Raw genomic sequence first — 18,170 nt, forward strand, 5'->3', positions numbered from 1 at the left:
TATATTTATATATATATATATATATATATATATATATATAAGTCCTCCCCACCACTACCCTTTTCCTCCGTCCCCTCGTCCTCCCAACCATTCCCCCCCTTTCCCCGTCCCTTTGACCTCCCCATAATCACCCACTCCCCTGTCCTCTCGTTTTCCCTACCATTGCCCCCTCCCCCGTCCCCACCATTACCCCCTCCCATGTCCCTTCGTCCTCCCAACCATTCCCCACTCCCTCGTTCGATTCCTTAGCAAATGATATGATGTTTCGATCAGATGATTGGGAACATCAAATGATCTGATGTTCCCATCACTGAAATATAAGAAAAACAGTTACAAAAAACGAAATAAAAAAATAAAAAAACTAAAAAACTAAACTATACTCACATAACGAATAGTATGGTAAACAACACAGCTCAATTCCAGAGCAATGTCACACAAAATAATTAAATCAAAATGAAAATTAATCGAAATCTATGAAAATTAAGTTTATCAATGAAATTGGAAACATTTAAATGGAATCATAACATATTTAGTACAGTATGTGTGGCTCTTATGTGCAACAGATGGATCTGTTTTTCAAACATAGCATATTTTTATCTGTCACAGGTGAGGCATCTATTCTTATAATCACGAAATGAACGGAATAGTAAAAACACAGCTCAATTACAATGCAATGTCACACAAAATAATTAAATCAAAATGAAAAAAAAATCGAAATCTCTGAAAATTCAATTTGTCACTGCAATCGGAAACATTGAAATGGAATCGTAACATGTGTAATATAGTGTGTGTGGCTCATATGTGCAACAGAATGGTGCTGTTTCTTAAAAAAAAGGATGTTTTTACCCATCACAGGTGTGGCATCTATATTTATACTTATGAAATGAATGGTATGGTAAACAACACAGCTCAGTTCCAAGGCATTGTCACACAAAATAATTAAAAAATGAAAATAAATCGAAATCTATAAAATTCCATTTATCAATGCAATCGGAAACATGAAATGAAATTGTAACATATATAGTAAAAAGTGAGTTGCAATTATGTGCAACAGATGGTGCTGTTTTTCAAAAGGGGATGTTTTACCTGTCACAGGTGTGGTATCTATACGGTAGGGATAAAAAAAAACACGTGCATACTCGAATGGAACGTTGTGTCAAAATTTCCAAGCAATCGGTGAAGAACTTTCGGAGATTACAGAATGTGTTGCTCATACGTCCAACAGATGGTGCTGTTTTTCCAAACAAGCATGTTTTCTTCCTGTCACAGGTGAGGCATGTATATAGAAGGTAAATAACACCCCACGCCTATTCCAATGCAACGTGGTGTCAAAATTTCAAAGCAATCGGTAAAGAGGTTTCGATGATTTCCCTCACATGAAAAACACAGTTAAAAAAAACATGTTTTTCCCATCACAGACGCGACATCTATATAGAATGTACATAAAAACCCGCTCGGGTGCGAATGGAACGTTGTGTAAAAATTTCAAAGCAATTTGTGAAGAACTTTTGGAGATTGGCGATTTTGAACAAACCAACATTTCCATTTTTATTTGTATAGATAAAAGAATCTATATTTTTAAGCCCCTGGTTAGGTTAGGTTTAGGGATGGCAAAAATTTTCAGTCTGTGATGAGATTAGATTAGGTTGTGGATGGTTAGTCTATCAATTTTTGAATAATAATATTATTATTATAATTATTTAAGTAATTGAAAGAAAAGAATTCAGAACGTTATAAATTATTAATGACATTCCGAATTATTAAACATTATTAAAAACTAAGTAGGATGCCAGGGCATCATTACATAGCTTGTGACAGCACTCGCCGCTGAAATGTAAGGATGCTGTGAAATTGTCACACATCTGTGATAATGAGTAGCAAAATTAATCCCCCACTGGAACCTCTTTTGACTTCATCGGCGGCTGAAGCATCTTACCCCAGTGGTGGAGTTGACCTCATTGGGGATGATGACATTTCTATTAAGGTTATGAGAATATAAGAATGAAGGTAACTGCAGAAGGCTTATTTTACTCATACGAGACAATTTCTATTTATATTTACCCAATCTAGTTCATATATATGTACACTGATTGAGTATTTTGATTAGGCATAGATGGGAATATGCTACAGTGGGGTGTGGGAGGGCATGGTTTTGAGCGATAATGAGGCGTACACCAGATTATCGGTGAGGGAGGAATAAATTAAAATGTATGAGTGATGAACAAATCCACAAGGGCCATGATGAGGGTTCGAACTTACTTCCAAGAGGATGCCTGACGTGCCTTAATCGACTGAGCTACAACATGGTAAAAGATTTGCATCCTGGAGATCAGCTGACCTCACACAGGCTCTGTAGTATCTACAAGACACACGTCCAAACACTCAAGCTGGATGGTAGAGCTACGGTCTCATTTCATGCATGTTACGGCCCACTCGGGACGCAACGGGGTTCTCACTCTGATGTTGTTAGAGGAAGATATATGTATCCGTTCCCAAGCCAGTAGTGGCTATCAAGGGATGAGATCCGTGACGCAAGTAACTTAAAAGGGAGTAGGGAAAGAAAGTTAAGAACGTAATATTATATAATGTTCACCATCACCATTTAAATATATAAAAGTAAAACATACACAAGGGGGAGGGGTATTAACACTTTACAAAGGGGGTCAACACTGTAGTCTTCTGCTGGAGACTATGGATCCTCGAAGCTAGGTGCTGAGTCCGCGGTGCTTTCTTCGTGGTCTCAAGACGTGTCCTCTGAGAACGCCGAGCCTACCCTGGCCACAGGTCAGCCACAACACAGGTCCACTGGGGGCACCGTCGTGGAGGCCGTCAACCACACGTCCAGCAGGTCTGCTGGCAGGTACTGAGCCACCAAGGCTGGTATGGCCACTCCACGAACGATAAAAGGGGTACGCCCTAGACAGGAGTCGCGTGTGATATCACCAATCACCCTCCTGTCCTCAATACCCCAGTGGATTATCGTCTCCAACCGTCGGTCCCGGGTAAATCCTTCCACTGCCACTCCACTGGCAGGCTTAACACACCACAGTGTTCTTCCGGGGGGACGACGTCGCAACAGCTGCAGCAAACTTCACAGTATGGAGACTGGCTGCCTCGGGTAGACTGACTCCACCTTCAACACAGTGGTCCCAGGTCGGCTCTGTAAGCAGACACGTCATTAATAACCGGGACACTAATACACCACACTCACAGGCTCAGATACAAACGCCCGACATATCCACTCCATAGATGGCGCTGTCGTCGGAGCACCACCTCACCAGAGGTCAGGAGCGGCGGTGTTGAGCGCTGAACCAGACTGGAAACTGGTCCTCGAGGCCAGTACACGCTGTCCTCACTAGGTGTCGTCGTCCGTTTGGCGGGGGTTTCGGGAGCCGACCCACAGATGGCGTAGTGGTTACTGCTCCTTGCTTGGATGCTGGATCCGGGTTCGTAACAATGCAGGTCGGCATTCAATCCCCGACCGTCCAAGTAGTTGGGTATCATTCTTTCCCTCCCCCCCTCCCATCCCATCCCAAATCTTTATCCTGACCTCTTCCAAGGTCTATATAGTCGTAATAGCTTGGCGCTTTCCCCTGATAATTCATTCCAAGACACAAACCAAAGTTTTACACAATTCCCCTATGCACCCGAGCTGTCAGTAAGCTATTCTACCTCTTTGCCCTTCATTACACACAGAAATCACAATAGAGTGATACATCAAATGACGAAATTCACAAGGGCCGTGATGAGGGTTCGAACATGTTGATGTTTGAACCCTCATCACGGGTTCATCATTTCATCACCCTCATTATTTGTTCATCTGATGCATCACGCTATTTTGATTTCTGTGTGTAATGAAGTAAGGGCAAAAAGGTAGAATTGACAGAGCTTGGGTGCATGGGGAAATTGTGAACAACCCTGGTTTGTGTCTCAGAGAGACTGCAGGATCTGTGTGAGGTCAGTAGAACTCCCGGTTGCAATTCTTTTACCATGTCGTAGCTCATTCGATTAAAGCACGTCAGGGATCCTCTTAGACGTAGATTCGACCCTCATCACGGCCCTTCTTGATTTGTTCATTTGATGCATCACACTATTGTGATTTCTGTGTGTAATATATGAGTGATGTTTTGAAAATTATATAATAACACATATTTGCATGTACATGGAGACTTTAATAGGGGGTTGAGTAGTGGTCCTATGTTTAACATGAGTTGTAAGTAAATAGGAGATCCTGTTTGGTTCCCTTCAAATTCCTGCAATTTCATTTCTTATGTTCAATATGCGGTCGTGACTAGAAAAAAATATCTTTTGAAAATGGGGAAACAATAAGAAAATGGGTTTGAATATGCGATTACTGAAAACGAGCTTATTATGGGAAGGTTATGGATGACATCATTGCACATTAGGCCCGACAGAAGGCGGCCTTTTAATCTCCTTGCCATAAATATTGAAAATGGGAATAAATACACCATAAAAGAAAACGGATTTAACCAGGGAAGATGATGAATGACTGACGTCATTCACCATAAGCGATGTCTGTGCATGATCACCGAGGTGATGAAATTTAGGTGCGACGAGAGGCGACCTTTTAATCCCATTGAGTGAAAAGGCAGGACCTAAGCGGGTGCCTTTTAATTCACACTTTTGTATAATTATATGTGACGGGAGAGAGCGGTCGATAAATGATACGAAAACACCCCCCTACGCCATAGTCTGTCCGTTGGAAAAAAAAATGAAAACCCCTACGCACAATGACTGTGCGTTGGAAAAAACTAAAAAAAAAAAACAGGCACAACGACCATGCATCAGAAAAAATTAAAACCTCCCCCAGGTACAATGACCGTGCGTCGGAACAAAATGAAAACACTCTAGGCACAATGACCGTGAGTTGGAAAAAAATAAACCCCCCCCCCGGCACAATAACCGTGCTTCGGAAAAAAATAAAACAACCCAGTCACAATGACCGTGTGTCGGAAAAACTAAAACGCACGGTCATTGTGCCTTCTTCCACTACTACCACACTGCCAGTACCACCTTTACCAGCAATCCACACTGCTAATACATTCGCCACCAGCCATCTTTACTGTCAGTACTTCCACCACCAGTCCCCACTCTGTCAGTACTACGGTCACCCCCCCACAATGTCAGTACCACCGTCAATCGCCCCCTCCCCCAATGTCTGTACACAGTCACCAGCCCCCACCCTATCAGTACCACTGCCACCAGCCCCCACACTGCCAGTACCACCACCACACAATCAGTACCACCACCACCAGCCCCCACACTGCCAGTACCACCGTCACCTGCCCCCACACTGCCAGTATCACCACCACCAGTCCCCACACTGCAAGTTCCATCGTCACCAGTCCCCCCCCCCCACTGTCCATACCTCCGTCACCAGCCCCCACACTGCCAGTACCACCGTCACCTGCCCCCACACTGCCAGTACCACAACCACCAGCCCCCACACTGCCAGTACAACCACCACCAGCCCCCACACTGCCAGTACAACCACCACCAGCCCCCACACTGCCAGTACCACAACCACCAGCCCCCACACTGCCAGTATCAGCACCACCAGCCCCCACACTGCCAGTATCACCACCACCAGACCCCACAATGTCAGTACCACCACCACCACCAGCCCCCACACTGCCAGTACCACAACCACCAGCCCCCACACTGCCAGTATCACCACCACCAGACCCCACAATGTCAGTACCACCACCACCACCAGCCCCCACACCACTGACAGTACCACTACCACCAGCCCCCACACTTTCAGTACCACCACCACCAGCCCCCACACTGCCAGTACCACCACCACCAGCCCCCACACTGCCAGTACCACTACCACCAGCCCCCACACTTTCAGTACCACCACCACCAGCCCCCACACTGCCAGTACCACCACCACCACCAGCCCCCACACCACTGCCAGTACCACTACCACCTTCCCCCCACACAGCCAGTACCACCGCCACCAGTCCTTACATTGCCCGTACCACCACCAGCCCTCACACTGCCAGTACCACCGTCACCAGCTCCTACACTGCCAGTACCACCACCACCAACCTCCCCCCACACTGACAGTACCACCACCAGCTCCCCTACACTGTAAGTACCACCACCACCACCAGCCCCCCGACACTGCCAGTACCACCACCACAAACCTCCCCCCCCCCACACTGCCAGTACCGCCACCACCAGCCCCCACACAGCCGGTACCACCACCACCAGCCCCCACACCACTGCCAGTACCACCACCACCAGCCCCCATACTGCCAATACCACCACCACCAGCCCCCTACACTGCCAGTACCACCACCACCAGGCCCCCACACTGCGAGTACCACCACCACCAGCCCCCGCATTACTGCCAGTACCACCAGCACCAGCCCTCACACTGCCAGTACCACCACCACCAGCCCCCACACTGCCAGTACCCCCACCACCAGTCCCCACACTGCCAATACCACCACCACCAGCCCCCCACACTGCCAGTACCACCACCACAAGCCCCCGTGTAACAAACTAGGCTGTTGTAAGAATTATCCAGAGTGGTTTATCGACAAAAGAGAATGGGAAGCTGAGCCGCATGGTGACCTGACCCCCAGGGGAATTCGCGGTGGAAATAACCGACGCTTTGTTCATATCTGCGTATAATGAATCACCCTATAGTATTCAGCAATTTAGAGAAAATTAGCCTTTATTCATTTTGCATTAAAATTGTATTGTATAATAGTACTGGATACAATATCAAGAGTATTCTAATTATTGAGTTTAAGTCACCATCAGTGACGTCACGAATCGGATCTAACTTTTAAGGCGGAGTGACCGGCGGTCATAGGTCATCAGGGGTTGACAGGTCTACTATTTCTACTATTTCTACAAGTTTTAATAACCATTTTTGTGATCGGGAACAGCTTTGCCGTTAGATGTTTGTGTAATCTAATTAAAGTAAAATAATTCAACCAGTCTGGATCAATTCAGTACAAACAGAGGTTAATTGTTATAACTTAAACCTTGCTAGTAACTGGGCAGAACTTTGAATAGGCGGAAGGATACAATACTCTTGTCTGGGGTAGTCCAGACAAGGAGGAGATCAGTGTGGTCACGGAAGCAGCTGGGATAAGAGGTCAACATATTACCTCTCCCCAAGACCCGCCAAAACATCTAGAGCGGTGGTCGCCCAAGGTATAGTTGCTATGGTTATGTATAGAAAGAGTCTTCTCATTTGCCATTCAGGTCAAGTAGGGAGTGTTAAAGTGATAGGGAGTGAACACATTTAGATTTTGTTTTAGTTTTCTTTTAATAAATTAAATTTGTTATTAATTTGCATTTTATTGTTTCCATTTGGTTATGTGTAAACTTGTCCTGGTCACGTGGTCCACACGAGGCAGAGTTGGATTGGGCGCCGATTCTAACATCGAATCGGAATTATCATTACCGTGTAATTTATTCCACACTCAAGGTCATCGTATATAGTGGGGATCAAGCCCCTAGGTTGATTAATTAGCGTGATCGATCCAGACCTCGATCATTGCTCTTGTATTACTGGTCTGGTGGTGGCAGCAGAGGTGACTCTAGGGTTTTGTTCAGAGCTTAGGTCACGTCATACTGGGTGTAGAATCCTAAGTCGGTCAATCGTCTTAGGACCACGTGGCGTGGAGTTGGCTTTGGTAAAAGTTTTGGAGTCCCTTGGTTTAGAAATAAAAGTAAGAATACGGGTAGAGGGAGTAGAAAGAAGGAAGTAAAGAGAGAGGAACCCGATCCCGTGTTACAATGGTGGCAGCGGTGGGATCTGTAACAAACTAGGCTGTTGTAAGAATTATCCAGAGTGGTTTATCGACAAAAGAGAATGGGAAGCTGAGCCGCATGGTGACCTGACCCCCAGGGGAATTCGCGGTGGAAATAACCGACGCTTTGTTCATATCTGCGTATAATGAATCACCCTATAGTATTCAGCAATTTAGAGAAAATTAGCCTTTATTCATTTTGCATTAAAATTGTATTGTATAATAGTACTGGATACAATATCAAGAGTATTCTAATTATTGAGTTTAAGTCACCATCAGTGACGTCACGAATCGGATCTAACTTTTAAGGCGGAGTGACCGGCGGTCATAGGTCATCAGGGGTTGACAGGTCTACTATTTCTACTATTTCTACAAGTTTTAATAACCATTTTTGTGATCGGGAACAGCTTTGCCGTTAGATGTTTGTGTAATCTAATTAAAGTAAAATAATTCAACCAGTCTGGATCAATTCAGTACAAACAGAGGTTAATTGTTATAACTTAAACCTTGCTAGTAACTGGGCAGAACTTTGAATAGGCGGAAGGATACAATACTCTTGTCTGGGGTAGTCCAGACAAGGAGGAGATCAGTGTGGTCACGGAAGCAGCTGGGATAAGAGGTCAACATCTTACCTCTCCCCAAGACCCGCCAAAACATCTAGAGCGGTGGTCGCCCAAGGTATAGTTGCTATGGTTATGTATAGAAAGAGTCTTCTCATTTGCCATTCAGGTCAAGTAGGGAGTGTTAAAGTGATAGGGAGTGAACACATTTAGATTTTGTTTTAGTTTTCTTTTAATAAATTAAATTTGTTATTAATTTGCATTTTATTGTTTCCATTTGGTTATGTGTAAACTTGTCCTGGTCACGTGGTCCACACGAGGCAGAGTTGGATTGGGCGCCGATTCTAACATCGAATCGGAATTATCATTACCGTGTAATTTATTCCACACTCAAGGTCATCGTATATAGTGGGGATCAAGCCCCTAGGTTGATTAATTAGCGTGATCGATCCAGACCTCGATCATTGCTCTTGTATTACTGGTCTGGTGGTGGCAGCAGAGGTGACTCTAGGGTTTTGTTCAGAGCTTAGGTCACGTCATACTGGGTGTAGAATCCTAAGTCGGTCAATCGTCTTAGGACCACGTGGCGTGGAGTTGGCTTTGGTAAAAGTTTTGGAGTCCCTTGGTTTAGAAATTAAAGTAAGAATACGGGTAGAGGGAGTAGAAAGAAGGAAGTAAAGAGAGAGGAACCCGATCCCGTGTTACACCCGCACCACTGCCAGTACCACCACCACCAGCCCTCACACTGCCAGTACCACCACCACCAGCCCTCACACTGCCAGTACAACCACCACCAGCCCCCACACTGCCAGTACAACCACCACCAGCCCCCACACTGCCAGTACCACAACCACCAGCCCCCACACTGCCAGTATCAGCACCACCAGCCCCCACACTGCCAGTATCACCACCACCAGACCCCACAATGTCAGTACCACCACCACCACCAGCCCCCACACTGCCAGTACCACAACCACCAGCCCCCACACTGCCAGTATCACCACCACCAGACCCCACAATGTCAGTACCACCACCACCACCAGCCCCCACACCACTGCCAGTACCACTACCACCAGCCCCCACACTTTCAGTACCACCACCACCAGCCCCCACACTGCCAGTACCACCACCACCAGCCCCCACACTGCCAGTACCACAACCACCAGCCCCCACACTTTCAGTACCACCACCACCAGCCCCCACACTGCCAGTACCACCACCACCACCAGCCCCCACACCACTGCCAGTACCACTACCACCTTCCCCCCACACAGCCAGTACCACCGCCACCAGTCCTTACATTGCCCGTACCACCACCAGCCCTCACACTGCCAGTACCACCGTCACCAGCTCCTACACTGCCAGTACCACCACAACCAACCTCCCCCCACACTGACAGTACCACCACCACCAGCTCCCCTACACTGTAAGTACCACCACCACCACCAGCCCCCCGACACTGCCAGTACCACCACCACAAACCTCCCCCCCCCACACTGCCAGTACCGCCACCACCAGCCCCCACACAGCCGGTACCACCACCACCAGCCCCCACACCACTGCCAGTACCACCACCACCAGCCCCCATACTGCCAATACCACCACCACCAGCCCCCTACACTGCCAGTACCACCACCACCAGCCCCCCACACTGCCAGTACCACCACCACCAGCCCCCGTATTACTGCCAGTACCACCAGCACCAGCCCTCACACTGCCAGTACCACCACCACCAGCCCCCACACTGCCAGTACCCCCACCACCAGCCCCCACACTGCCAATACCACCACCACCAGCCCCCCACACTGCCAGTACCACCACCACAAGCCCCCGCACCACTGCCAGTACCACCACCACCAGCCCTCACACTGCCAGTACCACCACCACCAGCCCTCACACTGTCAGTACCACCACCACCAGCCCACACACTGCCAGTACCACCACCACCAGCCCTCACACTGCCAGTACCACCACCACCAGCCCTCACACTGCCAGTACCACCACCACCAGCCCCCACACTGCCAGTACCACCACCACCAGCCCCCGCATTACTGCCAGTACCACCAGCACCAGCCCTCACACTGCCAGTACCACCACCACCAGCCCCCACACTGCCAGTACCCCCACCACCAGCCCCCACACTGCCAATACCACCACCACCAGCCCCCCACACTGCCAGTACCACCACCACAAGCCCCCGCACCACTGCCAGTACCACCACCACCAGCCCTCACACTGCCAGTACCACCACCACCAGCCCTCACACTGCCAGTACCACCACCACCAGCCCACACACTGCCAGTACCACCACCACCAGCCCTCACACTGCCAGTACCACCACCACCAGCCCTCACACTGCCAGTACCACCACCACCAGCCCCCACACTGCCAGTACCCCCTCCACCAGCCCCCACACTGCCAATACCACCACCACCAGCCCTCCACACTGCCAGTACTACCACCACCAGCCCTCACAATGCCAGTACGACCACCACCAGCCCTCACACTGCCAGTACCACCACCACCAGCCCTCACGCTGCTAGTACCACCACCATCAGCCCCCACACTGCCAGTACCACCTCCACCAGGCCTCACACTATCAGTACCACCGTCACCAGCCCCCCGCCATACTGTTAGATCCACCACCACCAGCCCCCTACTGACTGTACGAACGTCACCAGCCCCCCACACTGCCAATACCACCACCACCCGCCACCTACACTGTCAGTACCACCATCACCAGCCTACCACACTGTTAGTACCACTGTCACCAGCCCCCCCCCCCCTCCACACTGTCAGTACCACCGTCACTAGCCTCCACATTGTCAGTGCCACTACCACCAGCCCCCACACTGTCAGTACCACCTTCACCAGCCCCCACACGGTCAGTACAACCACCATCAGCCCCCACACTGTCAGTACCACCACCACCAGCCCCCACACTGTCAGTACCACTACCACCAGCTCCCACACTGTCAGTACCACTACCACCAGCTCCCACACTGTCAGTACCACCACCACCACCACTACTAGCCCCTTCCCTATCAGTACCACCGTCACTAGCCCCCCACACTGCCAGTACCACACTCACTCGCCCTCCCATTGTCAGTACCACCGTCACCAGCCCCTCACACAGTCAGTACCATAATCACTCGCCCCCCCCCATACTGACAGTTCCAACGTCACCAGCCCCCAAGTGTCAGTACCACCGTCACCAACCCCCACATTGCCATTGCCTCGGTCACCAACCCTTACACTGCCAGTACCATGGTCACCAGCCCCCACACTGCCAGTACCACGGTCACCAGCCCCCACACTGCCAGTACCACCGCCACCAGCCCTCACACTGCCAGTACCACCGCCACCAGCCCCCACACTGTCAGTACCACCGTCACCAGCCCTACACTGTCAGTACTACTGTCTCCAGGCCCTCCACTGTCAGTACCACCGTCACCAGCCCTACACTGTCAGTACTTCTGTCTCCAGGCCCTCCACTGTCAGTACCACCGTCACCAGCCCCCTCTCTTCTCTGCCAGTTCCACCGTCACAAGCCCCCACATTGTCAGCACCTATGCCACCATCCCCCACACTTTCAGTTCCACCGTTAGCAGCCCCCACCCTGTCAGTACCACCGTCACCAGGCCTCCCACTGTCAGTACCACCGTCACCAGCCCCCCCCCCCACTGTCAGTACCACCGACACCAGCCCCCACACAGTACCACCGTCACCAGCCTCCTCCCCCCACACAGTCAGTACCACAGTCACTAGCTCCCACACTGTCAGTACCACAGTCACTAGCCCCCATACTGTTAGTACCACAGTCACCAGTCCATACACTGCAAGTACTATCGTCACCATCTTTCACAGTTACGGCCACTATTGGTCGAAACCGGGTTCTTTGATAGTGGAACCAAAGTACTAGTATCTGACCCCAAGTCGGTAGTTGCTTTTAAGTAGTAGGCTAGGTATTGCAAGTAATAAAAAGGGGGGAGCTGAAAAGAACACAACACTTCATTCTTTATCAAATAATCACTTTACTTATTACCACTTTCCCATCACCTTAAATATAAAATATATAATGAGATGTTATTACTACAAGTGGATATATATATATACGTGTCGCTCTCACATAGGACACTAAGCACTCCTCGATGATAAATTGATGCAGCCTTTGTCAATTGCCGTGTTCCCTCGACACACAGTATCGTCCTGAACCAGTACTGGGATATACCAACGAGACTCCAGCCTTTATCAACATCCGTGTTTCCTCAACACACAGTACCGCGGGGACACTAAAAAGCCCCGAAATCATTTCAAGATAACGTCAAGATAACCACACTGTCAGTAACACCGTCACCAGCCCCCACACTGTTAGTACCAAAATCACCTGCCCTCACCATGCCAGTATTACCACCATCAACCCCTACACTGTCACTACCATAGTCACTAGCATTCACAATGTAAGTTCCACCGTCACAAGCTCCCACAATATCAGTACCAACGTCGCCAGCCACCACACTGTGAGTACCACCGTCACCAGCTTCCAAATTGACAGTACCACCGTCACAAATCCCCTCACAGTGTCAGTACCACCGTCACCAGCCCCCCACTGTCCACACCTCCATCACCAGTCCCCCACTGCAAGTACCACCGTCACCAATCCCCTCCCACTGCCAGTACCACTGTCACCAGACCCCTCACTGTCAGTACCCCCGTCCCCACCCCCCACATTGCACGTACCACCAATACTAGCCACCCTCCCACTGCCAGTACCACTGTCACCAGCTCCCCATTACCAGTACCACAGTCACCTGTCTCCTCACTGCCAGTACAACCGTCACCATCCCCCACACTGCCAGTATATTATAGTGTGGGTTGGTGGTGTTGTCGCGTTGTTGATCCTTCTTTATGGACAACCCAACCCACAACTCGGTGGAGTGCTTATACTTTACCAGGAGATCACACTGGGCGCGTCTGGCTCTTGGAGAGGGGCTCAACGTCACACATTTAGGGGATGCGGCTCCAACACTTAGCCTCATTGTCACGTGCATACACCCACTCGAGCAGCTGTGACTCCCCAATCTCTCCTTATGAGATATGATTTCCTCAATCCCCTTTGACTTATTAGTATTACATTCTACCCTGTCCACAGCAGTGGTTCTTGGCTCTTTCTCTTTCTCTCCTTCTTTACTACTTCCTGGGAAGCCTCACTAGGACAAGGTCAAACACCAGCAAATTTGAATTCATTTACTGGACAGATCACATACACAATACATATACACATATAATAATAATGAATCCTACACTCTACACTATTTCAGTCAGGTTGCACTCCAACACCATCAGAACTCTATCCTCAGCTTATCAAGTGGTATCCTATCTCCTGATTCACCACCTAATACTACCAACCTCCTCAAGTAGGTCAAGTATTATAATACAATGTTGCACTATCAGCAAGAGAATATATATATCTATAAACATGTACAAGGGAAATCAGCAAATGAATGCAATAATATATATATATCAGTATAAATGTTCCTTGATACACAACAATGATCAATCGATCACTCTATCAGTCCTAGAACACATACCTCTGTAGGTAATCCTGCCCACGATTGTAACTCTATACTTCAGTATAAACACTCCTCGGCACAAGAACGGCAGACAATCACTCACCTTTCACTGCGTCATGCACGCTAAGGACAACCAAACACACTATCACCTCCCTACAAGTAATCATTTTGAACTTCCTTTTCATATCTGGAAGTTCACTACCCTGATCTCTCCAGGTTCTTCCGGGTTTAACTACCAGGCTCCTCTGCAGCACTTCTTGACTGCTACACCATGAAGTCTTCCTTGAGCAGTTCGGTGCTTCACCACTTCTGCTGGGGTCCTCCACAGCTCTCCTGGCTGCTACACCATGAATTTTCCTTGAGCAACTATGGTGCTTCACCACCTCTACAGAAGCACGCGACACTCCTCTTCACTGCTGCTCCTCAAAGCTCGAGGTCCTCTCCTCCACTACATTGGAGTCTCATGAACTACTCCCTCTGTGCTGGCTTCGAAGTTCTCAGCAACTTCTTCCCCAAAGACAAACCTGCAACCCATTGACACTCCAATAAAAGTTTCCCCTTAAACACATAAACATAAATAACCACACAATATGTTTGCCTCCAACATCTATCTGCTCTCTACATACTGTGAGAGTGGACTCCCCCGTTTTGGGCTGGTCCATGCTCCACCTCGCCCGGCGGGCCTCACTCACTCTGGGAGGGTCCTCCGCCGCCCGCCCGCTGGGGCTGGGCTCCCTCAGTCACCTGCCAGCGCTCAGAGGAGACGGATGTCGCTCCGTGTTCCTCCCTCTCCACTCTCTTATTTTAGGCATCCTGCCTTATCAAAACATGTCTAACTCATCAATAAACATTGCAACTGTCGCCGGGCACACGACCAACTACAAGTAATCACTATGAACTGGCTTAAATCGTGCTTACCACAGATTGCCTAGTCGAGGGCGCTCCTCCCTCTGACTGAGTCTGGTCAGGGCACTCCCACGGCCCACAATAATGTCTCTGAGCGACTTAATAAACATTCCTCGCCGTCCAGGACTTGAGACCACAACGTTCCCAGCTCGATTCCACAGCTGGCACGTCTGCACACTTCTTCTCTCTTGGAGATATAACACTAGGGATTCCTTTCTGATGGGATCTCAAACGGAGCACGCCTTCCCCTGGTGGTGTCTGGCTCTCAAGTGAGCTCAAAGCCCTCCAGAAGCGAGCCTCATGCCTCCAGCAAATTATCTACATCTCCTAACCAGTCATTTATTTATTTTCTTATTCACTGCCCATAATCTCAAATTGTTCATCAAATCCAACCAGGTATTTTACATCGGTGTCTTTACCTCCATATTTCCCAGACCTTATAGTCAGGTCAGGCTTGATAGAATAATTCTCAAAGGGGAGACTCTTTTTCGGCTGCCTGGGATCATAACAAGTACCACCACTACCAGCCCCCCATTCAAACCGCCTCCAGCCCCCACACTGCCAGTACCACCGTCACCAGCCCCCACACTGCCAGTACCACCGTCACCAGCCCCCACACTGCCAGTACCACCGTCACCAGCCCCCACACTGCCAGTACCACCGTCACCAGCCACCACACTACCAGTACCACCTCCACCAGCCCCCACACTGCCAGTACCACTGCCACTAGCCCCAACACTGCCAATATCACCTCCTCCAGCCCCCACACTGCCAGTTCCATCGCCACCCGCCCCACACTCCCAGTACCACCGTCACCAGCCCCTACACTGACAGTACCACCATCACCAGCCCCCACACTGCAAGTACCACAGTCACCATCAACCACACCGTCAATACCACCGTCACCAGCCCAAAAACTGCCAGTACCGCCGTCACCAGCCCCCACGCTGTCAGTACCACCGTCACCAGCCCTCACACTGATAGTACCACCGTCACCAGGCCCCACACTGCCAGTACCACCATCTCCAGCCCTCACACTGCCAGTACCACCGTGTCCAGCCCCCGACACTGTCAGTACCACCGTCACCATCCCCCACACTGTCAGTACCACCATCACCAGCCCTCACACAGCCAGTACCACCGTCACCAGCCCCCACAATGTCAGTACCACCGCCACCAGCCCTCACACTGCCAGTACCACCGTCACGAACCCCCACACTGCCAGTACCACCGCCACCAGCCCCCACAATGTCAGTACCACCGTCACCAGCCCTCACACTGCCAGTACCACCGTCACGAACCCCCACACTGTCAGTACCACTGCCACCAGCCCCCACACTGCCAGAACCACCGCCACCAGCCCCCCCCCACTGTCAGTACTTCCATCATCAGCCCCCCCCCTCCACTGTTATTACACCAATCACCAGCCCCACACTCGTAGAACCACCGTCAGCAACTCCCCCCCCCCCACCCACCACAGTTGGTACCACCGTCACCATCCCCCCCCAATTGTCAGTACCACCGTCACCAGGCCCCACACTCCTAGAATCACCGTCACCTGCCTCCACACTGTGAATATCACCGTCACCAGCCCCAACACTGCCAGTACCACTGTCAACAGCCCCAAACCGCTAGTACGACCGCCACCAAGCCAAACACTGCCAGTACGACCGCAACCAGCCCCTCCACTGCCAGTGCCTCCTTCAACAGTCCCCATACTGCCAGTACCATGGTCACCAGCCCTCACAATGTCAGTACCACCGCCACCAGCCCCCACGCTGCCAGTTCCACCGCTACCAGCCCCCACACTCCCAGTACCACCGTCACCAGCCCCTACACTGACAGTACCACTATTACCAGCCCCACACTGACAGTATCACCGTCACGAGCCCTCACACTGACAGTTCCACCGTCACCAACCCCAATATGGCCAGTTACACCGTCACCAACCCCCCACACTGCCAGTACCACCGTTACCAGCCCTTTCACTGCCAGAACCACCGCCACCAGCCCCCCCACCTACTTTCAGTACCTCCATCACCAGCCCCCCCACCCCTTCTGCCACCAGCCCCCAAACTGTCAGAACCACCATCACCAACCCCACGCTTTCAGTACCACCGTAACCATCCCCCCACTGTCAGTACTCCTATCACCGTCCCCCGCACTACCAGAACCACCGTCTCCAGCCCCCACACCACCAGAGGTACCGCCACTAGCCCCCCCACACTGCCAGTAAGACCACCACCAGCCTCTACACCGCCAGTGCCTTCGTCAACAGCCTCCACACTGCCAGTACCACCGTCACCAGCCCCCACACTGTTAGTACCACCGCCACCAGCCTCCCACACTGCTAATAGCACCGCCACCATGCCCCCCACTCCGAGTACCACCGCCATCAGCCCCCACACACTGCCAGTACCACCGTCACCAGCCCCCACACACTGACAGTACCACCATCACCAGCCCCACACTGACAATATCACCGTCACCAGCCCCTACACTGCCAGTACCACCGTCACCAGCCCCAACATTGCCAGTACCACCGTCACCAACCCCCCATACTGCCAGTACCACCGTCACCAGCTCCCACACCGCCAGTACTACCGTCACCAGCTCCCACACTGCCAGTACGACCGCCACCAGCCCCCACATTGCCAGTACCACCGCCACCAGCCTCCCACAATGCTAGTACCACCGTCATCAGGCCTAATACTGTTAGTACCACCGTCACCAGCCCCCCACACTGCCAGTACCACCGTCACCAAGCCCCCCTTTCCCCCCCCCCCCACATTACCACAATCTCCTCCTCAAGCCTCAACCATCATATCTATTGCAAATCTTTCATTATTCTTAAGCAATGCTGGAGTTAGTGACGAGTTCCAGAATGGAAGGCAATTATTAGGAATAGCGCCAAGCCATTTTTACTACATAAAGCACTGGGAAGGGATCAGGATAAGGATTTGGCATGGGACGGATTGGAGGAATGGTTCCTAACCACTTGAATGGTCGGGGATTGAACGCCGACCTGCTTGAAGTTTGACCGTCGCTCTACCGTCCAGCCGAAGTGGTTGGGCTTGAAGATAACTGGAGGGCTAGCAACATCGAATATTTATGAAAATATTAAAATTAAATCAGCGAATGAAACTATTTGTTGATACAGCGCTCAGCCAATCAATAGCCGAGTATTGTCAGGGTTTTGCTATAAGAACAAGCGACACTGCCCCACGAGCCTCACTTCTCCTTGAGTCCTCGTCTAGACAACACTTCCTTACAGCAGTCCAACGTGCCTACAGTAAGCCAGCTTCTTCCATTTTATAACACATGTTAAGTGT

Source organism: Procambarus clarkii, chromosome 4 (assembly GCF_040958095.1).
Source record: "Procambarus clarkii isolate CNS0578487 chromosome 4, FALCON_Pclarkii_2.0, whole genome shotgun sequence".
Taxonomy (NCBI): Eukaryota; Metazoa; Arthropoda; class Malacostraca; order Decapoda; family Cambaridae; genus Procambarus; species Procambarus clarkii.